Here is a 25,537-nt window from a genome sequence, read left to right as displayed (position 1 = left end):
CGGTTAGCACTGAGGGGATGACTGTGCTGAATGCCAAGCTGTAATCAGGAAACAACAGACTGACGTTTGTATCACTATTATCTAGCTGCAGCAAAGCTGAGTGGACAGCCAGTAAGATTTCTCCACAGTAGACCAGTTGTGATGGGAGGCAGATTGCAGCAGGTCCAGATTCTTGCTTCGGCACTAGTTCATTGTAGCCATGACCAACCTCTCAAGAGTACATCAGCACAGTCGGTGCGATTACCGCTGAGGATAGTTGTTGGCTCAACACACCCAACATTTCAGGAATAGCTTCTTCACCTCCGCTATCAGATTTCTGAATGAACAATTAACTCATTTTCCACTCTTTTTGCCTGCTTATTTAATTTAATTTTTAGATATACTTATTCTAATTTATAGTTTTTTTAAAATTATTATGTATCGCGATGTATTGCTACTGCAAAGCAACAAATTTCACAACATACGCCAGTGATATTAAACCTGAGAGGGTGAAGATGTCATGGTCCTTGAACACTCCAGGGAGCTGTATCACTGCCTGGTGTGGGAACTGTACCTCCCTCCATCACAGATCTCTACAGAGAGTGCTGCAGACAGCCCATCACATCTGCAGATGTGAACTGCCTACTGTTCACAACATTTACAGCAACAGGTGTGTAAAAAGGGCCGGAAGGATCATTGGGGACCCGATTCACCCCAATCACAAACTGTTCCATCTGCTACCATCCGGGAAATGGCTTCTTCCACCAGGCCATCAGACTGATTCATTCATGCTGTTATAATTGTATTTCTATGTTAATATTGACTGTCCTGTTGTGCATATTATTTATTATAAATTACTATTAATTGCAATTGCACATTTAGACAGAGATGTAAAGTAAAGATTTTTACTCCTCACGTACATGAAGGATGTAAGAAATAAAGTCAGTTCAGTTCAATTCAATTCAGCCTGCTGCTTGGCACAGGTTTCTGTACATGGCTAGGTAAGTCTGGTGCCTGACGCCTTGCGAGGGTTCACCATCTTGAAAGATGTTCTGACTTCTGACCAAGACAGAGATCACAGGGTTACCGGATGTTGTTAGGATTCATGCAAGTGTAGTTTTAATATCCTTTTCAAAACATATTTCAAAGGTGTTTAGTTCACTGGGGAGTGAAATATCACAGCCATCCATGATGTTACGTTTTGCCTTATAGGAAATAATGGGAAGCAAACCCTGTCAGAGCTATGGTGCAAACAACAGGAATTCTGCAGATGCTGGAAATTCAAACAAAACACATCAAAGTTGCTGGTGAACGCAGCAGGCCAGGCAGCATCTCTAGGAAGAGGTACAGTCGATGTTTCAGGCCGAGACCCTTCATCAGGACTAACTGAAGGAAGAGTGAGTAAGGGATTTGAAAGTTGGAGGGGGAGGGGGAGATCCAAAATGATAGGAGAAGACAGGAGGGGGAGGGATGAAGCCGAGAGCTGGACAGGTGATAGGCAAAAGGGATACGAGAGGATCATGGGACAGGAGGTCCGGGAAGAAAGACGGTGGGGTGGAACCCAGAGGATGGGCAAGGGGTATAGTCAGAGGGACAGAGGGAGAAAAAGGAGAGTGAGAGAAAGAATGTGTGTATAAAAATAAATAACAGATGGGGTACGAGGGGGAGGTGGGGCATTAGCGGAAGTTAGAGAAGTCGATATTCATGCCATCAGGTTGGAGGCTACCCAGATGGAATATAAGGTGTTGTTCCTCCAACCTGAGTGTGGCTTCATCTTTGCAGTAGAGGAGGCCGTGGATAGACATGTCAGAATGAGAATGGGATGTGGAATTAAAATGTGTGGCCACTGGGAGATCCTGCTTTCTCTGGCGGACAGAGTGTAGGTGTTCAGCAAAGCGGTCTCCCAGTCTGCGTCGGGTCTTGCCAATATATAAAAGGCCACATCGGGAGCACTGGATGCAGTATATCACCCCAGTCGACTCACAGGTGAAGTGTCGCCTCACCTGGAAGGACTGTTTGGGGCCCTGAATGGTGGTAAGGGAGGAAGTGTAAGGGCATGTGTAGCACTTGTTCCGCTTACACGGATAACTGCCAGGAGGGAGATCAGTGGGGAGGGATGGGGGGGATGCATTGACAAGGGAGTCGCGTAGGAAGCGATCCCTGCGGAAAGCCGAGGGGGGGGGAGGGAAAGATGTGCTTAGTGGTGGGATCCCGTTGGAGGTGGCGGAAGTTACGGAGAATAATATGTTGGACCCGGAGGCTGGTGGGGTGGTAGGTGAGGACCAGGGGAACCCTATTCCTAGTGGGGTGGCGGGAGGATGGAGTGAGAGTAGATGTACGTGAAATGGGGGAGATGCGTTTGAGAGCAGAGTCGATGGTGGAGGAAGGGAAGCCCCTTTCTTTAAAAAAGGAAGACATCTCCCTCGTCCTAGAATGAAAAGCCTCATCCTGAGACCAGATGCGGCGGAGACGGAGGAATTGCGAGAAGGGGATGGCGTTTTTGCAAGAGACAGGGTAAGAAGAGGAATAGTCCAGCTATGGTGCATTCGATTGTGACTCTCATTTCATCTTTTTGCCCCATCATTGAAATATTCCCACAACCAATGGACGCACTTTCAAGGGCTCTTCACCTCATGTTCTATTGCTATTTATTTATATTTGCATTCGCACAGTTTGTTGTCTCCTGCACCCCGGTTGATCTCCCTTCTTACACAGTCTTTCACTGATCCTGTTACACCTACTACTTGATAGATCCATTGAATATGCCCACAAAAAAGTGGTGACATGGTAATAAATTTTCTTTGAATTTTGAAGTACAGCCAAGTGATCAAAGGCAAGGCAAGGGAACGCATTCTTGATGGTGGTCTAACAGTGGTCAAGTGTGTCAGCTCCTGGCTCCACAGGTGAGGTGGTGGCAGTTTATCAGAGTTGTCTTGAAGCTGGCTGAGTTGAAGTTGCCAGAACGTACTGTCTTGTGACTGCCGATCATGGCGCTGAGCTCCTCAAGAGCCCGCAAGGGTGGGATGCAGATCTCCGAGAACGTCCTTGGCAGGAAGAACTGATGATATGTGACCACTGGAGATTCCAGGCTGGGGGAGCAGGTCTGAGACAGAACTGCCACATCTGTGCAACGCAGTGAAACAACTGTCGCTCTCTCTGCCTTTATCTGATGCTGCTATCCTGTCCATGTGGTGAAAGGTGAAGCGCTTGGGCTGAGTTGCATTCACTTTATTTCTTACATCCTTCATATAACACGAGGAGTAATAATCTTTATGTTACATCTCCATCTAAATGTGCAATGTACAATTATAGTAATTTATAATAAATATTATGCACAACAGGATAGTCAGCATGAATTAATCAGTCTGATGGCCCAGTGGAAGAAGCTGTCCGGGAGCCTGTTAGTCCTGGCTTTTATGCTGCGGTACCATTTCCTGGATGGTAGCAGCTGGAATAGTTTGTGGTTGGGGTGACTCAGGTCTCCAATGATCCTTTGGACTATTTTTACGTATCTGTCTTTGCAAATGTCCTGAATAGTGGGAAGTTCGCATCTACAGATGCGCTGGGCTGTCCACACTACTCTCGGTTGAGATCTGCAGTTGAGGGAGGTACAGTTCCCATAACAGGTAGTGATGCAGCCAGTTGGGATGTTTTCAATCATTCCTCTATAGAAAGTCCTTAGAATTTGAGGGACCATAGCAAACTTCTGAAGCAGTTTCTAGAGTGCTGGGCTGAGCCATGTCTCTGTGAAGCAGAGTGGACAACAGTCTTCAGGTGTCTCTGGTACTGCAGCCTTGCTCCAAGGCTATCAATTTATTTTCTAGCATCTGTACATTAGCTGGGAGGACGGTGGGGATATGGCGGGGGGGTTGGGAGCTTAGGACACTGGGAGCTCAGTTTTACCTGGAGCCACGTTTCCTGAGACAGTGGAGATTTTTTCTGAGCTTCCAGCAGCTGTGCTCACTCCTGGACTGGTTTGAAGTCTACAGTAGATGAGTTCTCATAAATGACTGGAAACAATGTTACTTACTACAGTGTTTTTGGCGACTGATCTCAGCTGTAGTAGTTCTAGACGAGAGTATTTGGGAGCCGAACACAAAAAGTCACCATTGTCTGATATCATTTTTACTGTCTGTCATGTAGATAAGCTCTCCAGCTCCCTCCAACTCATCGCTATTTGAGGTACAGTCCACTATGTGGTACCACAGCAAACTTGTAGATGGAATCTGCCCATCATTGCCCATTATTTTCCTCCGCACTCATTAACATATAGTATGTAAGCAGGATACAATTTACAACCTGATCCATGCTCACTTCGGTTGTAATACTTCCATAAATTTACCAAAGCTCTTTCCCACGAAGCTTTCCAACTGCTGCAAACAACACTGACTATGAGTTTCTGATTCATAGTAACTTTCCAAGTGTTAATGATTTTATCAAGGTGATGGACACAAATTTTATTTTGAATTAAGTTAACTGAATTCCATTCCAAGAGCCTGTTTTTTTTCGGCAGCATAAACTTCAAATGCCACATCTCATTATTTGGTCATCTGTTTCCCTAATCTAGTTCAGAAATAGGCTAAATGAAAATTGGTGATAACCTGATTCAATAATCTACCACTGTTGAACTGTTTTTTCTGTTTCTCCTGTTTTTCTCCCATTGAACAGATGTTTGTCGGATATTTTAATACTTCTGTTTTCTTCCCAAATGAAAGTCATCAATCATAGTTTCAGTAACTCTATAACTTCCATTATAAGCTTTCAAGAAAGAGATTCCGATTTCTGTGCTCTTTAGCTGAAGGAACCCCACTACCATCTAATGGGAAATTATTTTTTTTTTTACTTAACTCTCTATGTGAGGAGAATAACAGTCACTGGAGCAGAATGGACAACCATGCAAGGATCCCTTACAAGATGTCCCAGATTGAGCTTGGCAGAACTGGCTACCTGTAGAATGAGAAAAGTGGTTCAATGCTCATATTACCTGTCAGAACAATAATGAAAGGAACTTTACCTGGAAGGCTACTCACCCCCCCGTTTCTCAAGGTCAATTAGAGATGGGCAGTAAAAGCTGGTTTGGCCATCAATTCCAAGATCCCAAGATTATAGCAATGAATAAAATTCCAATAGAATAGGTTATGTCAAAGGAAAGGTGTCACCTGACAGCATCTTGGATCGGTCTTGGAACCTGTGTTGTTTGTGGTATAGAGCATATAAATAACTTGAATGAAAATAAAAGTGACTCACTTAGTAGATTTACAGACAACACAGAAAGTGTGTGGAAGTAGTGAGGAAGGTTGCCAAAGGATACAGTAAGATATACAGGTGAACATTCCTTTATCCGAAATTCTGAAATCCAAAAAGCTCTGAAAAGGGAAGTTTTTTTTCGCCGACAGCTGACGTCACTCAGGTGTGATGTGGCAGCACGAGCAGAGGCCGCCAGACGTCAGTTGTGGCTCAGCACATCGTACTGGTTACACCTGCATTTGCTGTTCACTGATACTTTGTGTTCACTGTTGACTTTGTATTTAATTTCTCTGTGAAAATGTCAAAAAGTGCTGCAGATACACCGATGGGTAACAATGAGAAAAAGAGAAGGAAGCATCTATCATTATCAATAACACAGAAAGTGGAGTTGTTGCAGAAGCTTGATCGTGGTGTGTCTGTGTGGCATCTTACTGAAGAAAATAGTGTCGGAACTACCACTGTATATGATTTAAATAAACAGAAAGACAAGTTACTGAAGTTTTATCGTGACAGTGACGTTCTACATTTATTCCAATAAGGCATTTACCATGTGTTTGATTAGGTTCGTTTAAAGCTGTATATTTTCATGTTTTATTGAAAGTTTTTGTTGGAAATAAAAAATTTTATTGTCATTATTCCCTAAACAATACAGTATAACAAGTATTTACATAGCATTTTCATTGTATTAGGTATTATAAGTAATCTAGAGATGATTTCAAGTACTGTATACGGGAGGATGTGCATAGGTTTGGTGCACCGCCAGGTCCTAAAGTCCACCGCACAGAAACAGGTTAAGTAAGGGACTTGAGCATACGTGTTTTTTTTGGTATCCCGGGGTGGGGGGGGGGGGCGGTCTGAAATCCAAAATATTCTGAATTCCGAAATGCAACTGGTCCCAAGGATTTCGGATAAGGGATTGCGGACCTGTAGTTCAGTAGCAATGTTAGGCAGAGAAATGCCAGACAGAGTTTAACCCAGACCAGTGTGGCATTTTGTAAGGTTTAATATAAGAGGTAAGTATATAGTTAATGACTGGACCCTTAGAAACATTGATGGAGCGAGAGATCTTGGGGTGTAAGCCCATCACTCCAGAAAAGCGACAGTACAGTATGCATGCCATCTTATTTGGGCACTGAATAAAAAAGTTTACAAGTCATGTCACATAGAAACATAGAAAATGGGTGCAGGAGTAGGTCATTCGGCCCTTCGAGCCTGCACCGCCATTCAGTATGATCATGGCTGATCATCCAACTCAGAACCCCGCCCCAGCCTTCCCTCCATACCCCCTGATCCCTTTAGCCACAAGGGCCATATCTAACTCCCTCTTAAATATAGCCAATGAACTGGCCTCAACTGTTTCCTGTGGCAGAGAATTCCACAGATTCACCACTCTCTGTGTGAAGAAGTTTTTCCTAATCTCGGTCCTAAAAGGCTTCCCCTTTATCCTCAAACTGTGACCCCTCGTTCTGGACTTCCCCAACATCGGGAACAATCTTCCTGCATCTAGCCTGTCCAATCCCTTTAGGATTTTATATGTTTCAATAAGATCCCCCCTCAATCTTCTAAATTCCAACGAGTATAAGCCTAAGCGATCCAGTCTTTCATCATATGAAAGTCCTGCCATCCCAGGAATCAATCTGGTGAACCTTCTTTGTAATCCCTCTATGGCAAGGATGTCTTTCCTCAGATTAGGGGACCAAAACTGCACACAATACTCCAGGTGTGGTCTCACCAAAGCCTTGTACAACTGCAGTACAACTCCCTGCTCCTGTACTCGAATCCTCTTGCTATAAATGCCAGCATACCATTCGCCTTTTTCACTGCCTGCTGTACCTGCATGCCCAGTTAAAATGACTGGTGTATAATGACACCCAGGTCTCGTTGCACCTCCCCTTTTCCTAATCGGCCACCATTCAGATAATAATCTGTTTTCCTATTTTTGCCACCAAAGTGGATAACTTCACATTTATCCACATTAATTTGCATCTGCCATGAGTTTGCCCACTCACCCAACCTATCCAAGTCACCTTGCATCCTCTTAGCATCCTCCTCACTGCTAACACTGCCGCCCAGCTTCGTGTCATCCGCAAACTTGGAGATGCTGCATTTAATTCCCTCATCCAAGTCATTAATATATATTGTAAACAACTGGGGTCTCAGCACTGAACCTTGCGGTACCCCACTAGTCACTGCCTGCCATTCTGAAAAGGTCCCGTTTATTCCCACTCTTTGCTTCCTGTCTGCCAACCAATTCTCTATCCACATCAATACCTTACCCCCAATACCGTGTGCTTTAAGTTTGCACACTAATCTCCTGTGTGGGACCTTGTCAAAAGCCTTTTGAAAATCCAAATATACCACATCCACTGGTTCTCCCCTATCCACTCTACTAGTTACATCCTCAAAAAATTCTGTGAGATTCGTCAGTCACGATTTTCCTTTCACAAATCCATGCTGACTTTGTCCGATCATTTCACCGCTTTCCAAATGTGCTGTTATCACATCTTTGATAACTGACTCTAGCATTTTCCCCACCACCGACGTTAGGCTAACTGGTCTATAATTCCCCGGTTTCTCTCTCCCTCCTTTTTTAAAAAGTGGAGTTACATTAGCCACCCTCCAATCCTCAAGAACTAGTCCAGAGTCTAAAGAGTTTTGAAAAGTTATCACTAATGCATCCACTATTTCTTGGGCTACTTCCTTAAGCACTCTGGGATGCAGACCATCTGGCCCTGGGGATTTATCTGCCTTTAATCCCTTCAATTTACCTAACACCACTTCCCTACTAACATGTATTTCCCTCAGTTCCTCCATCTCACTGGACCCTCTGTCCCCTACTATTTCCAGAAGATTATTTATGTCCTCCTTAGTGAAGACAGAACCAAAGTAGTTATTCAATTGGTCTGCCATTTCCTTGCTCCCTATAATCAATTCACCTGTTTCTGTCTGTAGGGGACCTACATTTGTCTTAAACAATCTTTTTCTTTTCACATATCTATAAAAGCTTTTACAGTCAGTTTTTATGTTCCCTGCCAGTTTTCTCTCAATCTCTTTTCCCCTTCCTAATTAAGTCCTTTGTCCTCCTCTGCTGGACTCTGAGTTTCTCCCAGTCCTCAGGTGAGCCAATTTCTGGGTAATTTGTATGCTTCTTCTTTGGAATTGATACTATCCCTAATTTCTCTTGTCAGCCACGGGTGCACTACCTTCCTTGATTTATTCCTTTGCCAAACTGGGATGAACAATTGTTGTAGTTCATCCATATGATCTTTAAATGCTTGCCATTGCATATCCACCGTCAACCCTTTAAGTGTCATTTGCCAGTCTATCTTAGCTAATTCACGTCTCATACCTTCAAAGTTACCCCTCTTTAAGTTCAGAATCTTTGTTTCTGAATTAACTATGTCACTCTCCATCTTAATGAAGAATTCCACCATATTATGGTCACTCTTACCCAAGGGGCCTCTCATGACAAGATTGCTAATTAACCCTTCCTCATTGCTCAATACCCAGTCTAGAATATCCTGCTCTCTAGTTGGTTCCTTGACATGTTGATTCAAAAAACCATCCCGCATACATTCCAAGAAATCCTCTTCCTCAGCACCCTTACCAATTTGGTTCACCCAATCTATATGTAGATTGAAGTCACCCATTATAACTGCTGTTCCTTTATTGCACACATTTCTAATTTTTCTGTTTAATACCATCTCCAACCTCACTACTACTATTAGGTGGCCTGCACACAACTCCCACCAGCATTTTCTGCCCCTTAGTGTTATGCAGCTCTACTCATGTTGATTCCACATCCTCCCGGCTAATGTCCTTCCTTTCTATTGCGTTAATCTCCTCTCTAACCAGCAATGCTACCCCACCTCCTTTTCTTTCATGTCTATCCCTCCGGAATATTGAATATCCCTGAATGTTGAGCTCCCATCCTTGGTCACCCTGGAGCCATGTCTCTGTGATACCAACTATATCATATTCATTAATAACAATCTGCAGTTTTAATTCATCCACCTTGTTACGAATGCTCCTTGCATTGACACACAAAGCCTTCAGGCTTGCTTTTACAACACTCTTAGCCCTTATACAATTATGTTGGAAAGTGACCCTTTTAGATTTTTGCCCTGGATTTGCCAGCCTGCCACTTTGTGGCGGTATAAAACTTTGGCCAGATCATATTGGAGTACCACAAGCAGTTCTGATAACTGCAGTACTGGGAGCATGAGGAATTTTTGGAGAGAGTGTAGAAATGCTTTATCAGGACACTCCCTGGTTTGGAGGGTATTGGCTATGAGAGGTTCAATGAACTTGCATTGTTTCCTCGGGAGTGTTAGAGGCTGAGGGCTGAGGGCTGAGGGCTACCTGATGGAAGTATATCAAATGACGAGAAGCATAGCTAGGGGAGATAATCAGGGTCTTTTTCCCAGAGGTTTGGGAGAGGCGGCAAATTTAAAGGAGATTTATGACTCAAGTTTTTTTACACAGAGAGTGGTTGGTGTCCACAAACACACTGCCAGGAAGGTGGTAGGAAGAGCTGAGGAACAGAGCAACCTTCCTGTTCAAGTCCTGTAGATGACAACAAAAGTAGGTAGGGTGAAGAAGAAATATGGCAAAAGATGGGAAGATATAGGAGCAAAATTAGGCCGTCAGCTCTGATATTCAATCCCATTCTCCCCCTTCTCCCCATAATCCTTAACACCCTTACCAATCAAAAAGCTATCTCTGCCTTAAAGGCACACATAGCCTCCATGGCCCTTTGTGGCTACGAATTCCAGAGGTTCATCACCCAATTGTCTGAATAAATTGCTCCTCATCTGAGTTCCAAACGGCCATCCCTTTATTCTGAGCCTGTGTCCTGGACTCTTCTACTGAAAATATCCTCTGCATCTTCATTCTCTCCAAGCCTTTCTGCACCTGGTAGGTTTCAATAAGATCCCTCTCTTATTCTTCTGCGCTCCTTCGAGCCATCAAACTTTTTCCATAAGTTAAGCGTTTTATTTTTTGAACTTGCTCTGGACCAGCAAATCTTTCATCAGATACAGGCTCCAAAATTACTCATAATATTCCAAATGCAGTCTGACCAACACCTTATCAAAAGTATAAAGTAAATTTATTATCAAAGTACAACAATATCACCATATCTCCATGGAGGTTGGTGACCAGTGATTTTCTTCAGGGATCTGTTCTGGGACCCCTCCTCTTTGTGATTTTTAAAAATGAGCTGGATCAGGAAGTGGAGGGATGGGTTAGTAAATGCTCTGATGACACAAAAGTTGGGGGTGTTGTGGATAGTGTGGAGGGCTGTCAGAGGTTACAGCGGGACGTCGATAGGATGCAAAACTCGGCTGAGAAGTGACAGATGGATTTCAACCCAGATAAGTGTAATGTGGTTCATTTTGGTAGGTCCAATTTGAAGACAGAATATAATACAGATGTTAAGACGCTTGGCAGTGTGGAGGGTCTGAGAGATCTTGGGGTCCATGTCGATAGGACACTCAAAGCTGCTGCGCAGGTTGACGGTGTTGTTAAGAAGGTGTATGGTGTGTTGGCTTTCATCAACCATGGGAGTGAGTTCATGAGCCATGACGTAATGTTACAGCTGTATAAGACCCTGGTCAAACCCCACTTGGAGTACTGTGTTTAGTTCTGGTCACCTCACTAAAGGAAGGATGTGGATACTATAGATAAGGGTGCAGAGGAGATTTACAAGGATGTTGCCTGGATTGGAGGGTGTGAGAATAGGTTGAGTGTACCTGGCCTTTTCTTCTTGGAGCAAAAGAGGATGATCGGTGACCCAATAGAGGTATATAAGACCATGAGAGGCATTGATGGTGTGGATAGCCAGAGACTTTTTCCCAGGGCTGAAATGGCTAACACAGGCGGGCATAGTTTTAAGGTGCTTGGAAATAGGTACTGAGTGGATGTCAGGAGTACATTTTTCACACAGAGAGTGGTGGGTGTGTGGAATGCACTGCCGATGGTGGTGGTGGAAGCGGATACAATAGGGTCTTTTAAGAACCCTTTAGATAGATACATGGAGCTCAGAAAAATAGAGGGCTGTGCGGTAGGAAAATTCTAGGCAGTCTCTACACTGTAATGTGCTGTAAATTTCTATGTTCTACGTCGAACCCTGAGCTTCATTTTCATGGGGGCCTTCGCACCAGATACAAAGAAAACACAGAATCAATGAAAAACTGCACCCAAGCAAAGAAGGACAAATAACCAATGTGCAAGAGATGACAAATGCAATATATGGAATAAGGTAGATGAGCATAGCAGAGTGGCAGATTGGCAGGCATCACTGAATCAGGGCTGAAAGAAGATTATAGCTGGAGCTTAATGTCCAAGGATACACATTGTATTGAAAGAACAAGCAGGAAGGCAGAGGGGGTGGCATTGCTCTGTTAGTGAAAAATGAAATCAAATCATTAGAAAGAGGTGACATAGGGTCGGAAGCTGTTAAATCTTTGTGGGCAGAGTTAGGGAAATGCAAGGGTAAAAAGATCCTGATGGGAGTTGTATACAGATCCCCAAACAGTACTAAGGATGTGGCCTACAAATTATAATGGGAGATAGAAAATGCACGCCAAAAGGGCAATGTTACAATAGTCACGGGGCACTTCAATATGCAGTTGAATTGGGAAAATCAGGTTGGTGCTGGATTTCAGGAGAGAGAATTTCTAGCTAGCCTGTGAAATTACTTTTTAGAGCAACCCGTGGCTGAGCACACTAGAGGATCAGCTATTCTGGACTGGGTGTCCTGCAATGAACCAGAATTGATGACAGACCTTAAGATAAAATAATCCTTAGGGGCAAGTGATCATAACTTCTTCAAATTCACTCTGAAGTTTGGAAAGGAGAAAATAAAGTCAGATATATCAGTATTATGAATAGAGAAAAGGGAGGTATGAGAGAGGAGTTGGCCAGAATTGATTGGAAAGGAACACTAGCAGGGATGACAGCAGAGCAGCAAGGGCTGGAATTTCTGGAAGCAATTTGGAAAGCATCCCAAAGAGGAACAAGTATTCTAAAGGCAAGATGACACAACCTTGGCAACCAAGGGAAGTTGAAGTCCACATAAAAATTAACGAAAGCATATAATAGAGCAAAAATTAGTAAGAAGTTAGAGGATTTGGAAGCTTTTAAAAACCAATAGATGTTAACTGAAAAAAGTCATTAAGAAGGTTATGGTGTACATGGAACTGCCATATGAACTGATTAAGTGGTTTGCATTAGCTTTTACTGTGGAAGACATAAGGAGTATAATGGAGGTTCCAGGTATCAAGGGTCATGAAGTGTGTGAAGTTACCATTACTAGGGAGAAGGTCCTTGGGAAACTGAAAGATCTGAAGGTAGATAAGTCACCTGGACCTGGAAGACGTGGCTGCAGAGATGGTAATGATTGTTCAAGAATCCCTAGATTCTGGAATGTTTCCAGAAGATTGGAAAATTGAAATTGTCACTCCACTCTTCAAGAAGAGAGAGAGACAGAAGAAAGGAAACTATAGACCAGTTAGTCTGTCCTCAGTGGCAGGCAAGATGTTAAGAGTCAAATATTAATGATGAGGTCTCAGGGTACTTGGAGGCACATGCTAAAACTGGCCGTAGTCAACATGGTTTCCTCAAGGGAAAATCTTGCCTGACAATTTCATTGGAATTGTTTGAAGAAATAACGAGCAGGATAGACAAAAGAGGATTGGTTGATGTTGTGTACTTTGGTTTTCAGAAGGCCTTTGACAAGGTGCCACATATGGAGCTGCTTAGCAAGCTATGAGTCCAAGGTATTGCAGGAAAGATTCTAGCATAGATAAAGCAGTGGCTAATTGGCAGGAGGCAAAGAGTGGATCTGGAGGGAGCCTTTTCTCGCTGGCTGCCGGTGACTCGTGGTGTTCCACAGGAGTCTGTGTTGGGACCGATTCTTTTTATGTTATACAGTACCTGTAAAAATTATTCAGCCCCCCAAGAAGCTTTCATGTTTTATTATCTTACAACATTGAATGGATTTAATTTGGCTTGTTTGACGCTGATCTACAGAAAAAGACTCTTTTGTGTCAAAGTGAAAACAGATCTCTACAAAGTGATCTAAATTAATTATAAATATCAAACACCAAATCATTGATTGCATAAGTATTCACCTCTTTCAAGTCAGTATTTAGTAGATGCACCTTTGACAGCAATTACAGCCTTGACTCTGGGTGGATAGGTCTCTATCAGCTTTGCACATCTGGACACCACAATTTTTTCCCATTCTTCCTTACAAAACTGCTCAAGCTCTGTCAGATTGCATGGGGATCATGAGTGAACAGCCCTTTTCAAGTCCAGCCATAAATTCTCAATTGGAATGAGGTCTGGACTCTGACTGGCCACTCGAGGACATTAACTTTGTTGTTTTTAAGCCTTTCCTATGTGACTTTGGCTTTATCCTTGGGGTCATTGTCTCAGTGGAAAACAAATCTTCTCCCAAGTTGCAGTTCTCTTGCAGACTGCATCTGGTTCCCCTCCAGGATTTCCCTGTATTTCACTGCATTTATTTTACCCTCTACCTTCACAAGCCTTCCAGGGCCTGCTGCAGTGAAGCATCCCCACAGCATGATGCAGCCATCACCATGCTTCACGGTAGGGATGATGTGTTTTTGATGATGTGCGGTGTTTGGCTTACACCAAACATAGTGTTTAGTCTAATGGCCGAAAAGCTCAATTTTGGTTTCATCAAAGCATAAAACCTTCCTCAAACTGACTGCAGTGTCTTCCACATGCCTTCTGGCAAACTCTAGCTGAGATTTCATGTGAGTTTTTTTTCAACAGTGGCTTTCTCTTTGCCACTCTTCCATAAAGCTGTGACTGGTGAAGCACCCAGGCAACAGTTGTTGTATGCGTAGTCTCTCCCACCTCAGCCACTGAAGCTTGTACTCCTCTAGAGTTATCAAAGCTGTCTTGGTGGCCTCCTTTTCTAGTCCCCTTCTTGCATGGTCACTCCGTTTCTGAGGACTGCCTGCTCCAGGCAGATTTACAGCTGTGCCATATCCTTTCCATTTCTTGATGATTGACTTAACTGTACTCCAAGGAATATTCAGTGACTTGGAAATTTTCTTTTATCCATCTCCTGATTTGTGCTTTTCACTAATCTTTTCACAAAGTTGCTTAGAGTGTTCTTTTGTCTTCGTAATGTAGTTTTTGCCAGGATACTGACTCACTAGTAGTTGGACCTTCCAGATACAGGTGTATTTTTACTGCAATCAATTCAAACACCTTGACTGCACACAGCTCTCCAAAATCAGATCTCCATTTCGGTAATTATGTGACTTCAAAACCAATTGACTGTACCAGTGATAATTTGGTGTGTCATATTAAAGGGAGGGGGGTGAATACTTATGCAATCAATTATTTTGTGTTTATATTTGTAATTACTTTAGATCACCTTGTAGAGATGTGCTTTCACTTTGACATGAGTCTTTTCCTGTGTCACTGTGCTCCACTGTGATTCAATGTTGTAAAACAGGAAAATATTGAAAACTTCCAAGGTGGATGAATACTTTTGATAGACACTGTATATCAACGACTTGGATGATGGAATTAATGGTTTTATTGCAAAGTTTGCAGATGATATGAAGATAGGGGGAGAGGCAGGTAGTTTTGAGAATGTGACGAGAATCCTTTACAAGGATGGCTTGGACCCAAATGCTGGAGTATCTGAAGTAAAGATTGAGATATGCTATCAAACTGGATCAAGAACTGAGCACAAAACAAACTCTAGATGAAATTACAAATAAGGCTTGCAATTAAGCCCTGAACCTCAGTTCAGGTGGTCCTTAAATGCTCAATCCTTAGCACCCAAAATATCATTGCCAATTAATGGGGCCCCTAATTGGTTGGGGTCCCTGTGGCTGAAGATCTCATCCAATGTTGCAAGCAAAAATGGATTAGGGCAAGAGAGATTTTGAAGGACTCTGCCCAGAAAGTGGAGACCAAGACAGACCAAAAGAGAAGGGACCTACTTTACAGCCTGAGCAACACGTCTGGCTGTTCACTCTTGATTAGCCTCTCCAAGTGGAGTCGAGGAAATTGGTGCCAAGTTCGTTGGACCCGTCAGGGTTCTCAGGAAAGTAAACCCGGGGTGGCGTACACCTTGCAGCTCCCCAAGACCTGTAAGATCAATCACACTTTTCATGTTTCCAAGTTAAAGCTTGTGAAAAACAGTCCGTTAGCCCCAACATCATCAGCACCACCGCCAGCTAGGTTTGTTGATGGAGGTAGGTTTTCACCATGAGCAGAATTTTGGAATCACATACTGGTCGAGGTGTTCAGCAATGTCTGGTGGACTGGGAAGGATTCAGACCAGAGGAAAGGCGATGGGTGCCTAACAGAGACATCTTGGATCTGGCTCTTATCCACAACTACAATCATTGTCTCTCTGAGCAGCCAGGGCCGTCAGGAGTTTGCCATTGGGGAGGGATGTCCTGTTATGACATGCATCCATCCGCGCAGGCTTCGAGGTTTAGGTGCCCTAACTCCAGGGAGTATGGATAGCTGGCATGGCCCTTTTAAAAATTCAGGATAGTGCTGCTAATTTGCAATCATGTTTTGGGCACCAAGGCTTGAGCATTTAAGGAGCAGCTGAACAGAGCTTCGCTGCTCAATCGCAAGTCTACCCGTGATTTTGTCTAGTGTTTGTTTTGTGCTCAGATTCTTGATCCAGTTTGAAACTGTGTCTCAGTCTTAGAGTGGATATTCCAGCATTTGAGTCCAAGCCATTCTTGTCAAGGACTCTCATCACAATCTTCACCACCCAGGCCATGTTATCTTCACTCAGCCACCATCATAGAGGAGGTACGGAATTTGAAGTCGCACACTACCAGGGTTCAAGAACCAGGTGTTGGGAACAATTCATTTCAAATTATATGTCAATGATTTGGATGATGGAATTGATGCCTTTGTGGCCAAAATTGTGAACAATACAATGATTTGTGGAGGGACAGGTAACGTTGAGGAAACAACGAGTCTGCAAAAGAATGTTGTCAGATTAGAAGAATGGGCAAAGAAGAGGCAGATGAAATATAATACAGTGGAGTGTATGGCCATGCACTTTGGTGGAAGGGAAAAAAGGCAAGTCTATTTTCTAACCAGGGAGAAAATTCAAAAATCTGAGCTGCAAAGGGATTTGGGAGTCCTTGTACAGGATTCCCTGAAGGTAAGCTTGCAAGTTGAGTCAGTGGTAAGGAAGGCAAATCCAATATTAGCATTCATTTCCAGAGGACTAGAATAAAAAGCAAGGATGTAATACTTAGGCTTTATAAGGCATTGGTCTGACCACACTTGGAGCAGCTTTGGAACCCTTATCTAAGAAAAAGATGTACTGACATGTATGAGGACCGTCTGGTGGCTCTGGGCCTGTACTCACTGGAGTCCCATTGAAGCTGACTGAATATTGAAAGGCTTAGATTGAATGGATGTGGAGAGGATATTACCTAGATTGGGTGAATTTAGGAGCAGAGGGCACAGCCTCAGAATTGAGTAATGTCCGTTTGGAACAGAGATGAGGAGGAAATTCTTTAGCCAGATGGCAGTGAACCTGTTGAAGTCATTGCCACAGATGGCCGTGGAGGCCAAAACATTGTGTATATTTAAAGTGGAGGTTAATAGGTTCTTGATTAGTCAGAGTGTCTAAAGCTTCAGAGAGAAGGAAGAAGAATATGGTTGAGGGGATAATAAACCATCCATGATTGAATGATGGAACAGACTTGATGGGCTGAATGGCCTAATTCTGCTCCTATGTCTCATGGTCTTACGGTCTAAGCGTAGTGACTTCACCCCCCAACCCCCACCCTGCCTCCCACTACACTTCTGATGAATGGCTGTCTGCGGAAAAGCCAGATAAGATGCATGGCAGACTGCCAAAGCAAGCAGGAAAAGAAAATGCAGAAGCTGTGACTACAACTATTCCACTCATCGCAGAGCGAGAGACTTATAGCCTTAGAATGATGCACCAATGTTTAAACAGGGGGTAATTAATAATTAGCTTTGAGGACAGTACAAACCTTTGCCCAGAAAGGCACAGTTTACCTCAGCAGCATCATTGTGGATTCATTGTGGCAATGTTGTATCTGATTAAATCATGATTTAATTTTTTGAAGAAATAACAAGGACGGTTGAGGAAGGAAGTGTATTTGATGGATGTTAGCATTCTTTCAATACAATCCCAAATGGTAAACTGGTGAAATAAATCTTGTGAAGGAGAAGATATCAGAAATCTGAAATAAAACCAGAAAATGCTCTAATACCTAACAGGACAGGCAGTTTCTGTGGAAAGTGAAACAGATTAATGAAAGAGATAGAGAGATAAAGTGAGAGGGAGAGAGGGAGGGGGAGAGGTGGGGGAGAAGGAGGGGAGAGGGGGATGGAGGGGGAAAAGAGAAACTGAGAGAGACAGAGTGGGAGAGAGAGAGATGGAGAGAGAGAGATACTGTATATTGCCCTTAGTTTAGAAAGACACACATGTTCTATTGGAGAATAATTGAATTGAATTTCTAGGCTACTGAACCTTTCAGAACATCTGAAGCAAGTGTAAAAACTGTTACTGCAGAGGGTAATAGTTAATAATTTATTGACCCAATATGAACATTTAAAACAGCCGTCTCTAAAGGCATGAGGCTCAGAGATTTAGGGATCTCTCCTTTAATTGACTCTTGGGTTACTTCATAAAACATCACCACCTAATTATTGAGATGATCTATTTTGACACAAGCTGGTGTAAGGCGTTGGCATCTCTATGGCCAATAGGACAGACAGTGAGCTTGTACTACAGGGGAATCCTTAACTCAATCATCTCTTGCTCTTCCATTCAGATATCAAGGTATTTTTTCATTGGATTATATCAGTATTTTAGATTTTATAGTAGTTTCTAATATAAGAAAGATATTATCTTTAAAAGAAAGGTATCATCTTTAATTACTTATCCTTCAACTGACTCATTGTGGTGGACAGGTTTTTCATTCACCCAGACCTTTGGATATACTCGCCTAGAGGACATGGATTGGTTTATATATTTTCAGAGACTGTGGTCATCATTACTGATTTTATTCCTGATTTATTTAATTAACTGAACGTCATTTCTTCATTTACCTTGGTAGGATCAGAGTTTGAGTCTCCAAACCATCTAAACTTAAACAACTATATTGTTCAGCTTTATCCAACAGTTAAAGTTAATTGAGCAAAGTTAAATATTCTGCTTTTGGTGAAACAGTTGAAAGCATTCATTACTTGAACACTTAAGGTTGGATCAGTGCTCTTGAACACTCAATCTAAACTCAAAATACATTCCAAGGTAATGATAATTAAAGAAATGTGGAGCAGTTGCCCCGAACAATTTTACAGCTCATTAACAATAAAAGTGAGGTGTCGGAGGAACTCAGCAGGTCGGACAGCATTAGTGGGAGAAAAGGAATGGTCAATATTTCAGATTGAGACCCTGCATCAGGGTCAGCGTCACTCCTGATACAGGATTTTGACCCAGAACGTGGATAATTCCTCCCCTTACTCCCCCCCACCCCCCCATCCGCAATAAGGCTCAGCTCCACCTGCTGAGTTCCTCCCGTAGCGAGATCCCAGCATCCGCAGTCTCTTCTGTCTCCATTTTCTGTAAACCAAACAACGGGGTGACCCGTTGGGGCACCCTTTGGGAGAAAGGTAGTGCAGTCTGATGTGATGTGCTTTGGAACTTAAAGAAGAAAATCTCAGTTTATTAAAGAAGAGAGACGCGTAGCAAGACAAATATAGCTCGTCCTCATTTAACGAAGGACACTTTTTTTTGGCGTATGCCTGCGTGCGTGCGAGTCTGTGCATGTGCGTCTGTGCGTGTGTGTCCGCGTGTGCGTGCGTCGTGATGATATCTTTTTCATGGCTTTTTACAAGGCGCGAAGCGAGAGAGAGAGAGAGAGAGAGAGAGAGAGAGACTGTGTGGCACGTCACTCCTCACACAAACATTTTCACAGTATTTTTCCCTTTATTTTACGAGGTCGTGATGCGATCTCCACACTCAACCTGGCACCGATGGAAAGCGTACTCGGGAGCGGACCCGGCTGGTTTCGAACCCGGGAACCTCCGCTCCCAGGTCCGGAGCCAATGTCGTTGTGCCAACAGCCGGCCCAACGAAGGACACTTTTGATGACAACATTTCTGGTTGATCTGCCACCTTTCAAGAGTACACTAACATTTTCATTTCTTTTTCCCCAGCTTAAAGCCACATACAGCTGACCATGCTGGAATACCGGTTTCTCCAGATAAATCAACACATTCTCCATGGTTTGGCCTTGCTCCTTGTGTATAGTCATAGCAAAGCATGACTGTTTCGGGAACTGGCTCCACTGAAGAGGGACATCTTCCCCTTCTGATAAACTGAGAGTCATTCTTGGGATCATGACAATGTCATTTTTGAACGCACCAATGTGTATCTTTGCTATAATGCGATTGTCGTGCAGTTCTTCTAACATCATTCAGGTTCCATTGCAAAGCCTTGGTGGATCCAAGTTCCTCATTGAAATGATGGGAGATCCCCACTTCAATTCCAGTTTATGTGATGGCAATCCAGAGAGTTCGACCGAATCAAGGAATTCTGTTGGAAAATGAGTGGCGTTAGCTCCTTCACTTACGGCATTGAAGGAACAATATTCTTTCATGATTCCAGGGAAGCGTCTAATGCATGTGAAGTTTATTTTTCGCATCATTTCATTAAGAGGAACCAAGATAGAATTCCCCGAGAACAGTTCTGTAGGACTGTCGAATGTCAGGTAGATGAAATCAATACATTCTTCCATAGTTTTTGCTGGCAGAATCATATTTTCAGGTAATTCGATTTCATTGTTTTAATTTTTCTCAATCTTGACTTCTCCAACATCCAATAAGAACTCAGAATATCGTCATTCTCCCATACTCAATCGCATGTTTCTCTTCAATTGAAACGATGAAGCTTCTCCATAAGTAGGATTTTTTTAATGCATGAATTCTGCACATCACCGCCATTTCTGCGTTTCACAACTTCCAGAAGCTGACGGAAATCGCCACAGCAAATGGTTAAAATACCCCCGAAGGCCTCATTCTTGCGGCATACATCACCAAGAGTCCGGTCCACCAGCTCTCCCTCTTAATCATGGGGCACTCATCCCAGACAATAAGCCTCTCATTTTGGAGTAAATTTGTCGTATTGGTGTTTTTACCGATGTTACAAAGGGCATCTTCATTAACTTTGAGGGGCACTTTGAATCTTGAATGCATTGTTCAATCACCAGGCATAAATGTTGCTGCAATACCTGGTGGTGCTACAGCAATAGCAACACCTCCATCTCCCTTAACTTTAGAGAGGATCAAGTTGATGATAAATGTCTTGCCCATTCCTCCTGGTACATCAATGAAAATCATTGAAGAGGGATTTCTTTCCAAGCAGTCGCTCACATATTCATATACTTCTTTGCTCATTATTCAGTAGGGTACTCTTTGCCGCATATTTTCAAGTTGATCTTTCCTTTTCTCCTCTGTCTCTTCCTCTCTCCTCCTTCTCTGCCTGTTTTTGTCATTCTGGAGACGTGCAGCCCTTTCATCCTTCATCTCTTCATCTCTTCTACCATTTGTTCTTTCTCTCTGATCCTGGAGTCGTGCAGCCCTGGCCTGATCCGATTCTTGCCCTCTCCTCCTTCTGTGCCTATTGTTGTCATTTTGGAGACGTGCATGCCCCTCCTCCTCTGTCTCTTCTCTCATCTTTTTTGTCCTGACTCTTTGATCCTAGAGTCGTGCGGCTCTGGCCTCATCCGAATGTTGTTCTCTCCCTCTCCTTGCCGCTTCCCGACGACGTTTGGCATCATCTCTTGACCATAATGTCCCCCTTCTCTTTCCATATGGCATAATTATGCTGTCAATATTTTTTTACCCGAACGCTTGATAGAAGATACAAAGCAGTAACACCAAACTCTCCAGGATGCTGATTTTTCTTGATGATGTGGTTGGCGCTCTCCTAAACGGACGTGATAGCCCTGCCCTTTTGCTGCGTTTGGTGTCGCTGCTGAGGCTGGCCGTGTGCATGCGTTGTGGTGTCATGTCGTGGTTTCCATTAAAGCTGGAATCGGCTCTGTGAGTATCGTAAGGCACTGCTGAGGCTGGCCGTCCACATGCATTGTGGTGTCGCGTCGCGGTTTCCATTAAAGCTGGAATCGGCTCTGTGAGTATCGTAAGGCACCACTGAGGCTGGCCATCCACATGCGTCGTGGTGTCGCGTCGCGGTTTCCATGGAAGCTGGAATCGGCTCTGTGAGCACCATGAGGTGCTGCTGAGGCTGGCCGTCCACATTCGTTGTGGTGTCATGTCGCGGTTTCCATTAAAGCTGGAATCGGCTCTGTGAGCACCATGAGGTGCTGCTGAGGCTGGCCGTCCACATGCGTCGTGGTGTCGCATCGCGGTTTCCATTAAAGCTGGAATCGGCTCTGTGAGCATCATGAGGTGCTGCTGAGGCTGGCCGTGCGCATGCAGCACGGTGTTACGTCGCGGTTTCCATTAAAGCTGGAATCAGCTCGGGTTGTGGAAGGTGGGGCCTGTTGATTGATGACTGAGCAATTTTATACGAATATATAACCCTGAACTTTGCCTGCATTCCGTAAGTTAGCGCATTTTAAGTCGACTTAGTCAAAAAAAGTGCTGCTGTAATGCACCGTTTGGGCTAATTGGAGGTCACAAACAGACAAACAGAGCAAGAGAATTCTAGTAGTATATAGATTAAACCTTCTGTCTCTATATTGATGCTAGTTTGATTTATTCTTCAACAGATTTTCCCTAATCTCACAGAAGTAGGCTGATGATAAAGACTACTGTCAGAACGACAAATGGCCAGACTTTGAAGGTATTGTTTTGTACTGCTGCCGCAAAGTTAGCAAATGTCACGACATATGCCAGAGTTATTAAACCTGACCCTGATTCTGAACCTCTGTCAGTTTCTCACCTAACTCTCTTGAGGGTCTCTACAAACCCAACACCACACCTTTCTCTCCAAACAGAAAACCAGCTCTCTCAACCACAAGAAAATTACAGATGCTGGAAATTTGAAGCAATACATACAAAATGTTGGAGGAACTCAACAGATCAGGCAGCATCTATGGAAAAGAGTAAACAGTCGACATATCTTGGTCCAAAATGTCGACCATTTACTCTTTCCTATAGATGCTGCCTGGCCTGCTGAGTTCCTCCAGCATTTTGTGTGTTGCAGCAGCTCTGTCAATCCCCGCTCCACTAAACCAGTGAGTACATCTTCTTCTCCTTACCACCTCAGTATATACAGTCAATTCCTGTTAATTGGGACACATTGGGACGAGTATATTTTGGCCCAATAATGCGCCTGCCCCAATTAGCCACAGTTTCATAGAAATAGTTAAAAAGGCATAAAAAAGACAAACTGATCAACAAATAATGTAGTTAAATGAAATACAAAACAAATTACATCACTACTAATAGTACTACAGTACTATAAAACCATGTATTACTTCCAAACAGTTATCAATGGAGGAATTCATTCAGTCTACGCAAAGAACAAAATTGGTGTGAATACCTAGGGCAATTAATGGGCTGTCTTCATGCAATGCTATCAATGATTGCACTCTCCAAATTTTCATTTTCATTGTAACATTTAAGATAATTGTCAATACCTTCAAATTCTTGCAACACACATAAAAGTTGCTGGTGAACGCCGCAGGCCAGGCAGCATCTCTAGGAAGAGGTGTAGTCAACGTTTCAGGCCGAGACCCATCCTGATGAAGGGTCTCGGCCTGAAACGTCGACTGCACCTCTTCCTAGAGATGCTGCTTGGCCTGCTGCGTTCACCAGCAACTTTTATGTGTGTTGCTTGAATTTTCAGCATCTGCAGAATTCCTGTTGTTTACCTTCAAATTCTTTGTAGTTTCCAACTTGTTGAAGTAGTGAAATGTTTTCATTTTCATTCCCAGCCATTTCTGGCATCTCCAAGCCTGAATGCTTGAAGCCACAGTGAGCAGAACAGTTCGGAATTGTCTTACTGCTGCTTTCTCACCATGTGACAAAAATCACTGTTTTCTGAACACAAACACACACAACTGACACTAATTACAAACTGGTCACTCTAAACGCGGTGTAGCGTCTAACAGCCACACAACTGCGCGTGACTGACACGAGACAGAAACTGTTTGAAAACAGTCTCTCACCCCAAATAAACAAAGAGAATCCCAGCAATTTTCTCAATTAGTGTTTGTTCTTTAAGAGTTGTCCAAAATAAGTGGTTGCCCTGATTAACTAATAACCCAATTAACTGGAATTCACTGTAAATAAAAAAGTGTCTTTAATGAAGTATACTGATTTATGCATCTGAGTACTGGGCAGTGATGCTGTACTGATGTGAAATCGTGATTTAATTTATGTTTTTTAGATATTTAAAGAGAAAAGACGTAAGAAGTAGAAGCAGGAGTCGGCCTTTCAACTCCTCATACATGGTCCACCATTTTACAAGATCATGGATGACCATCTACCTCAAAGCTATTTTCACACTGTCTCTACTGCAGGTGATTCCTCTAAATCTCTAAATCTATCTAGTAATGTTTGAATATGACTTAGCCTCCAGAGAACTCTCAGATTCACCACCTTCTGAGTGAAGAGGTTTCTCCTCCCTCTGGAACATGAATGAGTTACTCTTGTTTTAAAGCTGTGACCCCTAGTTCTACACTCTTCAGCCAGGGAAAACATGGTCCCTATTTCTACACTGTTGAGTCAGCTAAATATGTTGTATGTATCAAAGAGACCAAAGTCAGAATCTATAGCAAAGTAGACCCTTCAGCTCACCATCTCTATACTGACCATCCAGTATCCATCCATATTAATTGCATTTATCAGCACCTTGTCCTTAGCCTTCTAGCCTAGGCCAGTCAAGTGCTTGTCCAGATACTTAAATGTTGTAACTTTACCCATTTCCTGCACCAGCTCAGGCAGTGAATTCAAGATTCCAGACACATTGGGGGTGAAAAAAATTCTTCCTCACCTTCTCTCTAAACCTTGTCGCTCTTACCTGAAACCTATGTCCTCAAATATTTGACACCTCTGGCATGGGGAGAGGTTTCCTGTCATCTGCTTCATGAGCTACATTACTCTGCATGCCTCTATTAGGACCTCTGCAAGCATCTCTACTCCAAGGAAACTAAACACCCTCCCAGTTGTATGATTAAAAGAAAGCAATACAAATTGGTCATTTGTCTGACAAGGAAGAGGAAAACCTTAGACTGGTCCAATCAGGTGAGCAGAAAATTGCCAAATGAAATTGAGTACAGAGAAGTGCAAGGTAATGTTACTGGGGAAGTGAAGATAGTACAATAAATGGATAGGGAGGGATATTGAATGGTTTGGAGAATCTTGGAGTATGAGCCTTTAGATCCTTAAGGCAGCAAAACAGGTTAATAAGGTGATTTTTTAAAAAGGCACAAGGTTTGATTTCCTTTGCTAGCCAGGCACTTCCTCCTGGTCACCAAACGACCACTTTGTACGGCCATTTTAAATTATGCCCCTGAGGGGGTGCATGGATTGAGATGCCATGGAAGATTGAAGAGATAAGTTATATCCATTGGAGAAAGGATGAGGCTGTTATAATTGAGGCATTCTTCAACATCCAAAAGCATCCTGAAACTTCCACAGAGCAAAAACTAATGTGTCAATGAAGAGTCAAAGAGATGGCTAAAAATCAGAAGGGTAAAACAGTAGTTTTTCATTCCTGTATGGCTCCAGAGGTCAGTAACCAGGGCAGCATTTATAGGTCATCTTCAGTTTGAGAGGTCCTAATCACAGCACTGATAAGAATCAACTGTGGATCAACTGTTTTGCCCACGTCCAGAGTTGTGATTGGATCAGAACTTGTTGGGATGGCAGATTTTTTTCCTAAAGAATATCAATAAACCAGTTAGCCATGGCATACAAAATCGAGTGCTGTTGGAAAAGTGGACACTAGACCACAGCTTGAACATTGCCTGCAGTTCTAGTCACCATATCGCAAGAACGATGTGTTTGCACTGGAGAGGGTGCAGAGTAAATTTAGAAGGATGCAGAATTGTAGCAATTAAGAAAGATTGGAAAAGGTGAGGGTTACTTTTCTGGGAACAGAAGGGGGACTTAATTGAGGTATATAAAATAATGAGGGGTCTAAACAGAGGGAAAAAAAAGGATTTGCCTCCTGTAGCAGATGGAACAAACCAGGCAGCACATACAGTATTTATTGGTAGAAGGATTAGAGGGGAAATGAAGAAAATGTTCTCAACCAGAAAATACT

At 43.1% G+C, this 25,537-nt stretch overlaps 1 protein-coding gene and 1 long non-coding RNA gene across 3 annotated transcripts in view; one reads left to right on the top strand and one right to left on the bottom strand.

The window, feature by feature from the left end:
• Positions 1-25,537, bottom strand: part of myripb (myosin VIIA and Rab interacting protein b) — a 505,729-nt gene that overhangs the window by 211,554 nt on the left and 268,638 nt on the right. The window lies entirely within an intron of this gene.
• On the top strand, positions 1,346-23,701 carry LOC134357764 (uncharacterized). Its single transcript, XR_010020722.1, has 3 exons — positions 1,346-1,376; positions 22,032-22,105; positions 23,657-23,701. It is a non-coding gene; the product is annotated as an uncharacterized LOC134357764 (long non-coding RNA).

This window comes from Mobula hypostoma, chromosome 17 (assembly GCF_963921235.1).
Source record: "Mobula hypostoma chromosome 17, sMobHyp1.1, whole genome shotgun sequence".
NCBI classification, from domain to species: Eukaryota; Metazoa; Chordata; class Chondrichthyes; order Myliobatiformes; family Myliobatidae; genus Mobula; species Mobula hypostoma.
Note: the sequence above shows the minus strand (reverse complement) of the source record. Positions and strands in the feature narration are given on the sequence as shown.